The 13,927-nt window shown below is 56.0% G+C and overlaps 1 long non-coding RNA gene across 3 annotated transcripts; it reads left to right on the top strand.

The window, feature by feature from the left end:
• Positions 1–349: 349 nt before the first annotated feature.
• LOC147827370 (uncharacterized) lies at positions 350–9,550 on the top strand. 3 transcript variants are annotated; one of them, XR_015452519.1, is made up of 5 exons: positions 356–911; positions 2,117–2,214; positions 3,065–3,183; positions 4,308–5,334; positions 7,903–9,541. It is a non-coding gene; the product is annotated as an uncharacterized LOC147827370 (long non-coding RNA). The 3 variants fall into 3 exon arrangements; XR_015452520.1 differs by having other exon boundaries at positions 350–739; positions 4,308–9,550; XR_015452518.1 differs by having other exon boundaries at positions 350–911; positions 4,308–9,550.
• Positions 9,551–13,927: the final 4,377 nt, after the last annotated feature.

Raw genomic sequence — 13,927 nt, 5'->3', positions numbered from 1 at the left:
CACCTCGTGGGCTCCTCTTCCAACCCCTCCGCCTAGACATCCAGCTGTCCCTCCCGGCCTGGCTCCCATCGGGCCTTGCACATGTCCTGTGCTGGACGTGTCCCCCTCTGTGTTAGGTCCCCTACCCGTTCGGCAGCCTTAGCTTCATCGTCTTGCTCTCGGCCCACGAAAGGACCTGTCCTCCTCTCTTCCCTCACAGTGGTCACCTTGTCTCCCCAACTGTGGTGCCCTGGCTTGTCCTTGGAGGAGTGACCTGTCCCTCATGAGATGGAGCCACCAGTCTGGGCCACCTTCCCAGAGGGTGTGGCTCAGCTGCTCCAGTCAGTCCCTTCTCTCTGGAATTTGACCCTTGAGCGCTGTGGAGACCTTAGAGTTTACCACAAGAAAACAACTGGGCAGCTTTGTTTCTTTATCTCACAGGGGCTGCGGAGGAGGCCGCCCTGACCCTGCTGCTCCTCATATTCTGCTCCTGCCCATCCACTGGGCTCCCCGCTTCCTGCTCCAACCCTTGCCCATTCTCTAAGCTGGCCTGGCTTCTGCCCTCTGCACTCAGGGGATCCTGCCCAACACTCTCTAGCCTTGGGGGGCTGCATCTAGTGCCCCATGCACCCTGTGCCCAGCTCCTGTGTGCACACAGAAGCCCTTGGTACACACTTGCTGCAGGAACAACAAAAGCTGTGGCGAATTTGTGGCATTCTCTGAGGGGAAAAGGAACAGGAGTGAGGCATCTGGAGCAAGGGTAAGCAGCTCACTGCATCGTGAGCTTTTGGTTATGCTGCATTCTCTGGCAGAGCCTGGAAGGCCGGACGAAGCGTGGACACTGGAAACTGCTCAGTGCAGCCCGTCTGGGGTGGGCTCTGTCCCTGGGGAACACACAGAAGTGGCTGCTGCCCTGTGCTTCCTGGGAGAAGGTAAATGCAAGACGGGCTGTCTGCACTTTGGGTCACGTGTTGAAGGGTTGGTGCTATGAAGAGGGCCTGGAATCTTTGGAGATGGTGCCCAGGGGAGGTCTTTAGGTCTTTGGGGTGCCCTTGAGGGGGATTAAAGGATCCCACACCTCTCTTTTTCCTCTCCTTTACCTCCTGGCTATGAAGTGAATGGTTTTGCCCCACACACCCCATGACGTGCAGCCTCCCCTCGGCCCAGAAGAAACGGGGCCAACTATCCGTTGACTGAGCCCTCCAAGGCTGTGAGCCCCAGCAAATCTTTCCTCTGGATAAGGCGATCATCCCTGGTGCTTGTTAAAGTGACTGCAAGCTGACTGACACTGAGGGACTAGAGGTTTCCGGGCCGCACTGCACGGGGCCTCGCCGTTCTCTGCACAGCTGTCCACCTCCATGTCCCCACAGCCAGCGCCCTGGATGAGCTGTGCTGTATGTGTCCAAAGGCTGGATCCAGTTACTTAGCCTTGCGTTAAAAAGTTCATTTTGACATAAACACATTTTTTTTCACTCCTTATTCTGGACACAAAGGAGAAGCAGAGCAATAAAAACTCAGGGTTGAAAGGATAATCTCCTAGAGCATTGAGACCCAATTCCCCCTCCACCGTTTCAGCCGACTCTGCTCAGCTCAGGCATGGGGGGCTTTTTCCTTAGGTTAGGCTAAATACCGCACCTCGACTGCAGACAAAACAAACCCACACTTTTTTTCTCTTCTTTTTTTGAGCCTGGGTCTCGCTCTCTTCCTGCCTCAGTCTCCCTGAGTGCGGGGGTTACAAGCATGCACCACCATGCCTGGCTGTGAATCCGAACCCTTACACCTGGTTGCTCCTCAAACATGAGAGGCATCTTGGACCGGGGATTTAGCTCAGTGGTTCTGCTGCCTGCCTCACAAGCCCAAGGTCCCGAGTTTGATCCCTGGTACCAAAAAAAAAAAACAAAAAAAATCAGAGGCATCTTACCCTTTTCTCCAGGATGACGGCCACCCCACACCCAGCTCTGTCCTGACAATGCCTCCCCTTCCCCTGCCTGGTGAGGGACACAGGTCCTCCCAGTGCTGGTCCTGGGCTTCCCCTCCAATCACCCTGCTGAAGTTCTGTTCCCTGCCCGGTGACCACAGCACCATCCATCAGCCAACGTCTCCTGCACCTGTCCCCGACATCCGTGTCGCACTGCAGGTCCACGACTCCCAGCTGCCTCGCCGGAGCGGTGGCCCCACCTGGGCCAGTCTAGCACAACCCGGACGACCTGCTGCCCCTCTCATCCCCAAACCCAGGTGATCCCCCAGGCTTACTGGTTCATCTCCGAAATATTCAGGATCCCTCCCATCTCTCCATCTCCATGGCAACCACTTTAGTTAGGCCAAGTCACCAGAATTTCTCACCTGAACTACTCCCGAAGTCTCCTTTCCTTTCTTGCATATTACTTGTGATTGATGTCCTAAAGGACCTGGAATAAAATCCAAACAGCCTGTGCCGTGCCTAACTCTGCAACTTCTTCACCACATCTGTCCTCTGCCATCCTCTTAGCCACACTGGCCTTATTTTTGCTCTGTGGGCAGATGAACTTCTTCCTGCCACAGGACCTTTGCATGTGTTGCCTGGGTCTTCCCTGAGCCCCAGCTAATTCACCATCACATATTTATGATGCATACATTTCCACTCTCTGTCTATCTCCCCCCACTAGATTCCAACCTGGTGTGTGGGTCCTCTTTCTCTCATGACATTCCCAGCACTCCGGAAACCTCCTGCATACATTAGGTGCTGGAAAAATGTTTGCTGATGTTTAAAATATGCGTTTCCAGCCAGCCCCTGGCCGCAGCAGCCCTGAGACCAAAGTGCTTCTAACTCTTGAAAACCCATCTGGCCCTCCCCACCCGAGCCTGTGTCTGCTCCTGTCTCCTGGTCTCGTGAGCATCCCTCACCCTGTCACTGTCATGCACACCTAAGCCCGGTCTGCTCTCTGAAGGCCTTCATGCCACCCCAGTCCTCGTGAGCCCAGGGCCCTGCGGCTTCTGAGCCTGAGACCTCCCCACCTTCCATGATCACAGCTGCTCTTCTGGCCCTGGCTGGGGAGGCATTTCCAGGTGACCCCTGGTGACCTCTCTTCTCCCCCTCCTTCCCCAGGAGAAGGCCAGGCTGGGGGCTCTGCATGGAAATGAGGCTTTGGTGTCTCCCCAGCCTGCAGCAAAGTGGGGACTGAACAGCATCTGCCCTGGAATGGCGATTATTAAGCAGAAGTGAAGGTGAGGCACAGACAGCAGGGCTGAGGGCATCGTCTCTGTCCTCCACCTGCAAGGGGAGGGGACACGTGTCAGCCCCGGCGAAGCTCTGGGGACCCCGGGGAAAGCCTTCCTCTCAGTGAGGAGGGACAGAGTGGGGCCAACAGCAAGAAGCCCTCGGTGACCCCAGAGCTGAGGGTGCTGCGGTGAAGCCGGTGGGCGAGGTCTGGGGGAGGCGCCTCCCACTTCCTGGGAGCCCTGAAACCACTCATGTGGCAGCTGGAGGGGGTGACTCAGATGCCTGTCATTTTCCTGCTGGGAGCCCGGCCCCTCCTCTTCCTCCTCCTCAGCACGTCCCAGGCCCGCCAGGGTGGCCCCTCCTCTCATGGTCACATACCTGGAGAGTCTGGGTGGGATCCCAGTTTCCAGCCCACCAGCTACTCTGTGGCAGGCGGGGAGCCTGTGCCCATCCCATGCCCTGGGAGCTGAGTCCAAGTGACCCTTGAGCCCCTTTCCCAAGTCCCTGGTCCCGGGGTCCCCACCCAACCCCCAGCCCCCCAGGCCCCCAGGCCCCAGGCTGCAGGAACCCTTCCGGTCCCACTGGACCTGTCCACACTCAGTGACAGACGGCCAAGCCAACCCAGTGAATGTGGACAGAGGAGCCATTCCCTGAGAGACACAGGGACAGTGCTAGGGCAGGTGCTGCGTTGTGGTTACGTGACAGCCAGCACCAGAGGACCCCTCGGTGCCACCAGTGCGGCTTTCTATGAATCTGTAGTTATTTCCAAATACAAAGAGAAAAACCTGGCAGGTTTGGGGGGACTGGAACAGGGGTTGGGGCCCAGGCCAGAGCACCCCATAGGTGCAGGGTGGGGCTGAAGCCTCTGCCCGAACCCTCTGCTAGCCCAGGCCCTGTTCCACGGGGGGCACCCAAGGGGCCCCTGGTCAGCCAGGCCCAGGTCTCAGAGCCCTGGGAGGAGACAGCCGGGCCCTCAGTGGCTCTCAGCCAGGCCGCCCACACTCTCAGGTAGGCAGAGCAGCCAGAATGGGTGTGGGAAGCCGCCCACGGCAGGGGCCAAAGTCCTCTTCCGGGAGAGCCCGTGTCCCGGCCCCGCCTGGACACTCAACGCTGGGCTTTGTCACAGCAGCGCTCCCCGCCGGCTCTGTTGCCACGCTGGGAAGGTGGGGGCTGCAGATGCCAAAGCCAGCGGAGTTCCAGTTGTCCTGGATGTCATCTTGTCCCTGGCGGCCTGCTCCTCTTGGGGTCTGGTTTCCGGCTCATCAATCGGCGAGGCCAGGCCGCCACGTTTACCCGAGAGGAACGACAGAGAGGAGGAAGTCCCGCTCCCGGCCTCCAGGCAGCGCTGTCCCAGCGGTGTCCCTAGGGCTCTCACTTCCAGGAAGCATGAGAGCCCCTCGCTGCCCGACCGCTGTTACGCCTCCTCGCGAACTGGGCTCTGCGTGTCCCCATGCCTGCCCTGCTCGTGTGGATCCACAGCTCTGGGGGATGTCTCCAAGAGCCCCGGAGGGAGAGGAGAAAACACCCAGCCCAGCCTGGAGCCAGGCCTGGGGGTCACGGCCGAGACTGCAGCCGTGCTTGCTCACTTCCAGTTCCCACCCAAGCCCTGTGATTCACCACCTCCTGCTTCTCCAGAGAGTGTGTTTTCTCCCTGGGCCTCCTTTGTCTCCAGTGCCACATGATTTCCTGTGCCCCTTCCTTCTCACACCTCTGCCCACGCTTTGACCTCGGACCCCTCACCCTCTGGTAAAATATTAGCAGCAAACACAGTGTGCATGCCTTTTCTCCTGTTAATCTGTCTTTTTTTTCCTTGTTTTTTTTTTAAGACAGAGTCTCAGTATGTAGCCCAGGCTGGCCTCTCACTCCCAATCTTCCTGCCTCAGCCTCCTGAATGCTGGGATTAACAGTCCTTTGCCACCGGGCTGACTTAATCTGTTTTTGTCAGTCTAATTTGCGGTTGCCACTCCCTGAACCTAAGCAGATAGAGGCGAAATTTTCCCTCCTGGACAGACACAGTGTGACTTCCTTCCTCAGAAGGGAGGCTGGTGCACAGGGACAGCTCTGCACTCCTTCCTCCAAGTGCCCCTCAGCCGGCGCCAGAGGGCCTGGCTGGCTCTGTCTTCCACGTCAGAGACCATCCTTGCTCCCTGTTTATAGTAAGTAGCATCTGCCACCCTCGAAGGGAGGGCTGGCTCCACCTCTCCTGAGGACAGGCCTGCTCCCCAGCGGCTGCACTCCACGGTATTCGCTGACGATCGAGTACGTTATTGATGCAAATGCTTCTTCCTCCAGGAGAAGCCCAGATGGTCTGAAACCGGTTCGTTTTCTTGGGATCAGGAGGCATGTGTGGTTCTCCACACCCGGGACACACTAGCCCCGGGACACACTAGCCCCGGGACACACTAGCCCCAGGCCACTGGCTGTCCCGGGGACAGGGTCGGGTAGGATGTGGCCTCTAGAGGGAGGTTGGTGCCTGGCTGTAAGGAAGCAGCTGTGGGGCTGGGCATGGAGCAGCGAGGAGGGGAGGGCAGGGGGAAGGCAAGGCTGGCTGGTGGCCGAGGCTCCCTGGCTTCCCCGAGGTCCACTCCACTGCAGCCCGAGGACCTGAACCACTTCCTCCCTACACTTTCCCTGACCTTCGGCCGGGTCTGCAGCGATGACCTGCTGCTGCTCTCCAGGGACAGGAGCCGGCTGAACTTTTCAAATGGATCCAAGTGCTGGATCCACATCCAACCCAGATCTATTTATCCAAATCGCCCACTGTTTACCATGTGGTATAATCTTATAGGTGACATGAAATGGTAGGAATGCAGGTTTTTACTCGATTAGAGATTACAGTAGGGGAACAAAACCTTTCCTCTCTCTTCTGTGCCTCGGCCTCGCTCTGCTTCGCATCCGCTGTGCCGTGCCAGGAACAACTCTAACTGCAGAGTCCCCGAATTCCAAAAAGCCCAGCTCTGGTGGGGGACGTCTGGATATAAACCATAACAGGCAGCTAGGGAAAGATCAGGGCTAGTTTGTTTTATTTTGCGAGGATACTAGGGACTGAAGCCAGGGCCTTTGGATTGAGGCAATGCCCAGCCCTTGTTAGATTTTTTTTTCTTTTATGCCTTGAAGCAGGGCCTAAGTCCCTAAGTTGCCCAGGCAGGGCTCAAACTTGCAGTCCTCCTGCCTCAGCCTCCCAGGTAGTGTGTTTGTGCAGACCCAGCAAGTGGCGTCTCTGGTGAAAAAGCTTTTTTCCCTTCCTGATACCAGCGGGATGGGGTGGACTTTTTCACAGGGGAAATTTATGCTCTGCCCCAGGTGGATGAGGGGAGGACAGACAGCTTTTCCTGTGTCTGCTTTTTCTCAGTTGCCTTCCACTCACAATAATCTTTATGCCCAATCAGCCTATCTTATAGGCTCATATGCTGATCCTCTGTGACATTTTAAAAGGAATTTAGTTATAATACCCTCCAAACTCTATAGAAACCCAGAGTAGAAGAAAATGGGGCTTCGTCACCATTACAGACACTGGCAGATTTATTTAGGGAACAGAGAATTTAAACTAACAATAAATTACTACTGAACAAATCAGGACTTCTAAAGCCACGACAAGTAGGTTTTTCTCTTATATAAATTCAACGTCTTCTCTCTGACCTTGCTTGGTAAAACTTCTTTTTCCAACACGAATATCAACTATTGCAGAGTACAAACTATCAAGGTTGAAATAAATTATGTCTTACACATTGATAAATAAATGGTGTGACTGTCACTATCTGGAAGCTGGTGAATCATCAGAGCACAAATATCTTATTTCTAGGTTTCCTGAGCAGCTTAGTCCTAGAATGCGTATGAATGGAGGGCATCTCCCCATCCTCCAAGTCTCTGCTCAGCCTTCGCCATCTCAGGCTGAGGCCCCAGGGTACAGGTCGGGGCTCTGCTTGGTCTAGCACCTGCTCTGGCCCCACTGACCCCAGCTGGGGCCACAGTCTCATCGGCAGCGATCTCTGTAGATGATGACGGCGACACTGGTCTGGATCTAGGGCCCCGTGAGCGACACTTAGCTTGAATATTTCTTTCAAAAAGCACAGCATTGTACAAAATCACATTTTGAACATAGCCATCCCACCTCCTGGGGTATAAAGGCAAGAAATTGGAACTGATTTTATGATATACCTAAGCAAATTCAGCTGAAATCACAGAACACTGGAGTTAGACAGAGTAAAAGTACTTTTGTCTTTTTACTCTTATGAGCTTTATAATTTTTAAACTATCCAATAAGGAAGCCTTTCAATCCACCAAACATGACGGAAGGACACTGAGAGATGAAGGCATTGTTTTAAACACCCTGCAGCCGGACTCCAATTTTAGCAGGAAGGAGCCTTCTGTCCCCTGGTGGGGAGGGGGTCCGTATCCCAGACCTGGAGGAAGCTTGCAACAAGTGTGCTGGGATGGAGGGCCCGAGCTCACCCTCCAGGAAGGGACTGAACCCCTGTGCCCAGGCTGGGGGAGTCTAGGGGACCTCCCCTGCCCCTGCCCACCACGGGCCACTTCAGCCAGTCTCCTCTGCCCCAATGCCCCTCACCCTGCATGGCCTGCAGATACCAAGTCTGTCCGGCTACCGCACACAAAAGGCACCAGGGTGCCCTCAGGCTGCAGGGGAGGTGGCATGGCACAGCCTGTCACTTGTGGCTGTAGAATCTCTCACAGTCAGTTTGTAATCCATGCCCTTCCACCCACAGGTGGCTTCCTGGGAAGAGAAAAGGCGCACTCAAACGGAAGAGCCTCTACCCTGCCCCTCTCTTCAGCCCCGACTGCTAAGGGCTTTACAGCACGGAACGGGCCAAAGGACGCCTTTAGCCAGGTCCACTTCTCTCAGAGTCACCAGAAATTCCGAAGGCCCTGTGTCACAGGACACAGTGGCCCACCAGAAACTCTGGGCAAATGGACAGGAGCCAAGCCGAGGTGCATCGGGCTTCAAGGCCGAGACCCCAAAGATGGCCTGTAATAAAGGTCCGCAGGCCGGAGCCACCCTGATACACATCCCAGGCAACACTGGAGTACAGATCTGGTCTTTGCCAGAATTGCCTCTCAGGACTGGGTTCACACCCTCTCTGGGGACCTTGGGGAGATTCCTGTACGTCATGGTGACTAACGGTGGGAGGGGTCACAGGTGGCAGCTTCGAAATCCACCCCTTTATGTTTCGTCTTTAAGTGGCTCTTTCCTGTTCCCCAGATGTCTGGGTGGGGTAAGAGGGAGCGGTCCCTCGGGCCTGCTCCATCTTCCTGGGGTAACTCTGTGCCACCTGATGAAACTTCTCCAGTGCCCAAGCTGTGTCTGAAATGAGGGTCCATAGTGCCCTACTGAGCCCCCCAAAAGTTCCAGGCATACATATGTCTGATCTTCAAGGTGCACCCACAACGAATCCATCTTTTTCCTTCAACTTCTAAGCATCATTGCTCTGGCCATAAAGGGGAGCAACCAGCTATGGGTGGGGAGAGGGGCTGAGGCCAGGATCCCCACGTTCCCTGTTCCAGAAACCTGAGCATCTTTCTTGAAAATGGCTGGGAAATAGCCAAACAGGCCCAAGGCGGAGCAGGACCCTGAGCCGAAGGCCGCTGTGGACCTTCTGGGTCTAAGCTGCAGGTAGGCTGAGTCCTTTGTCCTCCTGTTCTTGACAGCCCCACGTGTGATCCCACTCCGAGGACTGAGGACTGGGCGTCCGTGCCAGGATGCTGGGTCCCCACCTTCTGGGCCAGGGTAGGGCAGCTGGTACTCAAGTCGGCCTCTGAGGACAAACCTATCTTCTAAGCAAGAGCCCCCCCCCCCCGAATGGAGAGCCACTCGTGGGCCCTGCCCTCGCCCTCCCTGTGACCCAGGAAGCCCCTGCACAGGAGGCTCGGGTGGGGGCTCAGCTTCCTTCCTGCCTCCTTCCTGCCACCCTTCCCGGGTTCACATCCATTTGTGATATTTTGCTCACCGTGAATTGTTACCGATTTGAACTTTTAAAACACTGCATTAAAACGCCATTATCTAGCACTCCTTTGGGCGCTCTCTCCGCCTTCTCAGCCCACTCGCCTGGTCCCAGACACCCCAATGCCTGGGGACACGAGGGGAGCACCGCGTGTGGGGTGCGGGTCGCCGTGTCCCCCTTGATGCAGCACCGCACAGAGCTTGGGTCAGGACCTGGCGGGCCGGCCCGGGCGAGGCGCGAGTGAGCGCGACCGACCGCGGACAGCGAAGCCCGCCAGCTCCGGCAAGGCGCACGCGCGATCCGAAGACGGAGCCGCCGCACAAGCGTGCACTTGAAAACTTCCAAACGCCTAAAAATAACTCCGGTAAATGCGGGAAGTTGCTTGGCTCACGGGAAAGGAATGAACGCGTGCTCGAGACCCACTTCCGGCGGTGCCGCGCTACACCGCGGCCCCGCCCAGCCAGCCGGGGACAGGGCGGGGCGGGGCCATGCGGCGCAGGGCGGGGCTGCTGCCGAGTGGGGGTGGCCTCTGCTGAGTGGGCGGGGAGTGGGCGGGGCTGGTCCGCGGGTGCCCTGGGTGGAGCCCGCAGCGCCCCCGCCAGGCCTGACTCAGCGCCTCAGCCAGCGCCTTCAAAGGGCGTTCGCTTCCTGGGCCCCCGGCCGCGCCTGCCACAGCCCCATCTCTCGCAGCAACCCTGCCACTGTCACTCGAGCCCCGTCCCCCCCTCACCCTCCAGCTTCGAAGCTTGGTGCGCCCCGCTCCCTAGCATCCCTTCTCAGAGCATTCTTTTTAAAACGAGGGGATTTTTACACTGACATCCTTTCAAACGCAAAGACGAGGGTGCAAGAACTTTACCAGCCCTCGGCGGGCTCCCTTCCTGGGAGCTGTTGCTCTCCCTGCCTTCCTTCCTCATTTCTCCAAATACGTGCGGGCCGAGCTGTCCACGGGCTCGCTTCTATAGATTGACCCAACTGCTAACCTAAAGTGTTCTGCACAAAAAATATTACATCCTTACTAAACATGTACAGTACAGCAACTACATACATAGCATTTACATTTTATCCTGTGTTGTAAGTAATCTAGAGATTTGGAAGCCACCTATATGTCCTGCAGCAGATGACTGGATAAAGAAAATAGTGCTTACACACAGTGGAGTACTACTCTGCCATGAAGGATACACTTGAGTCAATTGTGGGAAAATGGGTGCATGGTGAGGCCATAATGTTAAGTGAGAATTCAGACGTGTTGTGGACACGTTCCAACTCCACACAAGGAACATAAACATGCATTGCAAACATGGACTAATAAAAATGTATTTTAAAAGAATATAGGAGGGCAGGGCCTGGTGTGCGCTTGCTCCTGTGATCCCTGGTCTTGAGGCTGAGGTAGGAGGATGCAGAGTTTGAGGCCAGCCTGGGCTACAACAGTGAGACGAAGGAAGGAAGGACTCAGTGTTCCTCTGTCCGACAGGAAGGGAGGATCGCACACAACCCCGGCTGATGTCCTGTCTCCTCATCTCTAAATGCTCCATTGTTTTCTCTAAAGTCAGAGGCCCCCTGGGCAGACTTAGTAGCCCAGAAAGACCAAGGCCCTAGCAACCTCGGAGCTGTCGGTCCTGGGGCCTCTCAGGGTTCTAGTCTCTGGCTCTATGGATTCTTTCCTTTCCCTGTCTCCTCTTTCCCACCCTCTGAGGTGGCTTCCTCTGGTTCTTCCTTTCTGCTTTGTTCTCGGCTGCTCCCCGGAGGAGGCCACAGTCTCAGGTGTCAGTGGTCCACCGTCGCCTGTCCTCAGTGAGCATGGGACCTTCAGCCTCGAAGCCTTCTGAGCTTCTGCCTGGGTTTCCACGACTTCCCGGAGCCCCTCAGAGAGAGTCCTTGCACACACGGTTGGACACTGAACTTGTCGTCAAAGCACTGACGTCATGGTCCCTCCACCTCTCTCCTGCCCACCCCAAGAGCCTACTCCTCCCCACAGCCCTTTCCCAGCAGGAAATTCTGCACCCCTCACTGCCCCCACACGCCCCAAAAGTCTCATCTGCCCCTACATGGCCGAGAACCCATCCGGCTTGAACTCCATCCCCTCCGGCTGCCCAGCTCTGCTGGCTGGACTACTTGGGGGGCCCGGGCTCACCATGGGGCCCCTGCACCCGCGGCGTGGCCATGATTTTCCTGATTGAAATCCCTTCCTGGCTCTGGAGAATGGATTCGGGACCCTACAAATGTATTCAAATCTCGGGCCCAGGAAGCATTTTCTGGGGAAAGGATTATATGTGTCTTTGAAAGTTTACAGGAATTTGTGTCATTCCCACATCGCTCCCTGGAGTTAAGCAACACAAGCCTGTGTGCTGAGGTTCAAGTTTCCATGGGGTCTAAGACCCCTTGTTTTCATCTCACTGTGCTTCCTGAGCCACCCCGCCCCTTCCCTGGGCAGCTCCTTGGCCAGCCCAGTGCCTCCGGCTGAGGTGCTATGGTTCTGATCCAGAGCTGTGAGGTAGTGTCGGCTGGGGCGAAGGAGGCCCCGGAATCTGTGCACTGACAAGCGGGAGAGTCTGAGGAGAACTTCCAGGCCTGCAGACTTCTCCAGAGTAGGATGCCTTTTTGCAGGAATTTGCAGCTGCCCGTTGAGAGTGCCTACGCGGGCCAGGCTTCTGGGATGTCTGTGTTAAAGCAAATGTATTGGTTGGATCCTTGGGTGGGCTGGGTGCTATGGCTGTGGACGTGCCTCCTACCAGCCCTGAGGCACAGCTAGGAAAAGGCGAAGCTGGGGCGGAAAGCCCAAATCTCATAACTTGCAGCCTCTGTGGCCCACCCAGCTGTCCCTGACTTGGGGCACCAGCACAGGTCATTTTTACAAGCTTACTTTGCCCACTGTATGTGTTTCCTAAGTAGTAGGTGAACGGGTGAATCTGAGTGGATGGTTGGGCTATGTGGTGTCCTGTCCTTGGATCATGGCACAGTGTCGCCTCAGAGGCTGTGCTTGATGTCCCCACATCTGTGAGCCATGAGTAGCTGTCACTCGTGGCAGGGCCAGATAGGGTGTGGGGTCACATCAGGGTATCAACCTGGGTCAAGTGAGTCCTGGCCCCTTGCAATCCTACATCCTTTAAAAAAAAGTTTACTTGTATTCGTGTGTGTTTGCAGTGTATGGCTGCATTCTCTTAGGGGGTTGGTACGCATACACAACCAGCACGTCTGAGATCTGTTTTCATCCCCTTCCACTCCCAAAAGATCTCCCTGTTTTCTACATTCTGCATTTCTCCACCATGCCAGCCACAGCCTTCCACTGGATGATAATTCAGAGTAGATTTGCTCTTCCCAGAAGCCAGCTGGGTCCCCTTCCGCACTGAGCACCCCACTGTCAGGAAAGTGGGTGCTGGGACACATCCTCCAAATGAGCAGCTCAGAGAAAGATAAGAGGAGGAAATCTCGTGGGAATGTCAGTGCCTCCCGCCTGAGGGCATGGGAGGCCTCTGACCTGAGGACCGGGAAGCAGCCTGGAGGGGAGACAGCCCCAGGGAGCCCAGCGCGGGACAAGCACAAGCTCCAAGTGTCCAAGGTTCCCCAAAACAGCCCATGTGGCCGATTGGGGTGGGGGTGGGGGGGTGAGGAGAGAGGCAGGTGGGGCCAGGGGCCTGGGGCCACCGAGCCCAGGGTGGGCGTCTGAATAGGAAGGTGGTGTCACTGGGCCCCAGCCGGGTGGAGATGGGACTGTAGGCAGAGGCTCGGACCACCTCCCGGGCCCAGCCGCTGTAGATGGTGGTTTTCAGAGTGGAGTGGAAGGCTGGGGTATGGCACCACTGGAGGGTATTTAAGGGATCCCCAGGAGGAGCAGTGGTGACTCCACAGGCCTGCCCGACAGCCTCTGTCTAGATGGCGGTGTGTCCTGTGGAGGTAGGGACCTTCTGCCAGGAGGGGACAGCTCTCTAGTGTGCTGCTACCCCAGCCCTTCCAAGACTGCTCCTGGTCTGACACTGCTGCTTAGGAGAGATTGTTCACGGGACCAATCAGAAGACACTCTTTTCAGTCCTTCATTTGCATATGAGCACAGCCAATCAAAAGACTCCATTTCTGATCCTTCATTTACATAGAACAGGAAGCCACACAAGCTTTTTTTTTTTTTTTGGTACTGGAGATTGAACTCAGGTCCTTGAGTTTGTGAGGCAGGAGGCGGAAGCACTGAGCTAAATCCCCGGCCCACACACAAGATTTTTGATGGAACACCTTGCACGTGGTGTGACAACAGTGAGTGTCTGATAGGACAAATGTCCCCCTGCCTTGTTTGCATGGAAGAAAGCGAACCCGGGAATTTGGGGTACAAAGGATCCCTTTCCCTTATCCTTGGCTGCTGTGAGCCTTTTTAGCAGCTCCTCTCACTCTGCAGAGCGGGCTTCTTTTCTGCTTCAATAAAAGTACAGTTTTACTGTCTTTTCTGTGTGTTGTGTCCAATTCTTTGTTCAGGACCCCACGGACCAGGAAAGAAGCCCTGCGGCCCCTCCATACGGTGACATTATCAATGGAGGATCACAAACATTGGTCCTCCCTCTGTTGGGCTCCACCTCTTTGTGGGGACAGAAAATAGACATACAAATTGGTCTACAGCCAGGAAGCTGTCCAGAAGGCTCCAGGCAGTCCCACAGGACCTGAGACTGGGAGAAAGTGAGAGGGGCAGGCTGGAGAGCCTGGAGGGCAGAGAAAAAGCACATGTAAAGGCCCTGGGGCACAAAGGGCAAGTTCCTTCTGAGAACCTGCATTGAGCAGAATTGAGCAAAAAAGGGAGGAGGGAGCAAGCCAG

This window comes from Heterocephalus glaber, unplaced genomic scaffold (genome assembly GCF_053883595.1).
Source record: "Heterocephalus glaber isolate CG9 unplaced genomic scaffold, H.glaber_assembly_v1.0 deba00001447, whole genome shotgun sequence".
Lineage (NCBI taxonomy): Eukaryota > Metazoa > Chordata > Mammalia > Rodentia > Bathyergidae > Heterocephalus > Heterocephalus glaber.
Note: the sequence above shows the minus strand (reverse complement) of the source record. Positions and strands in the feature narration are given on the sequence as shown.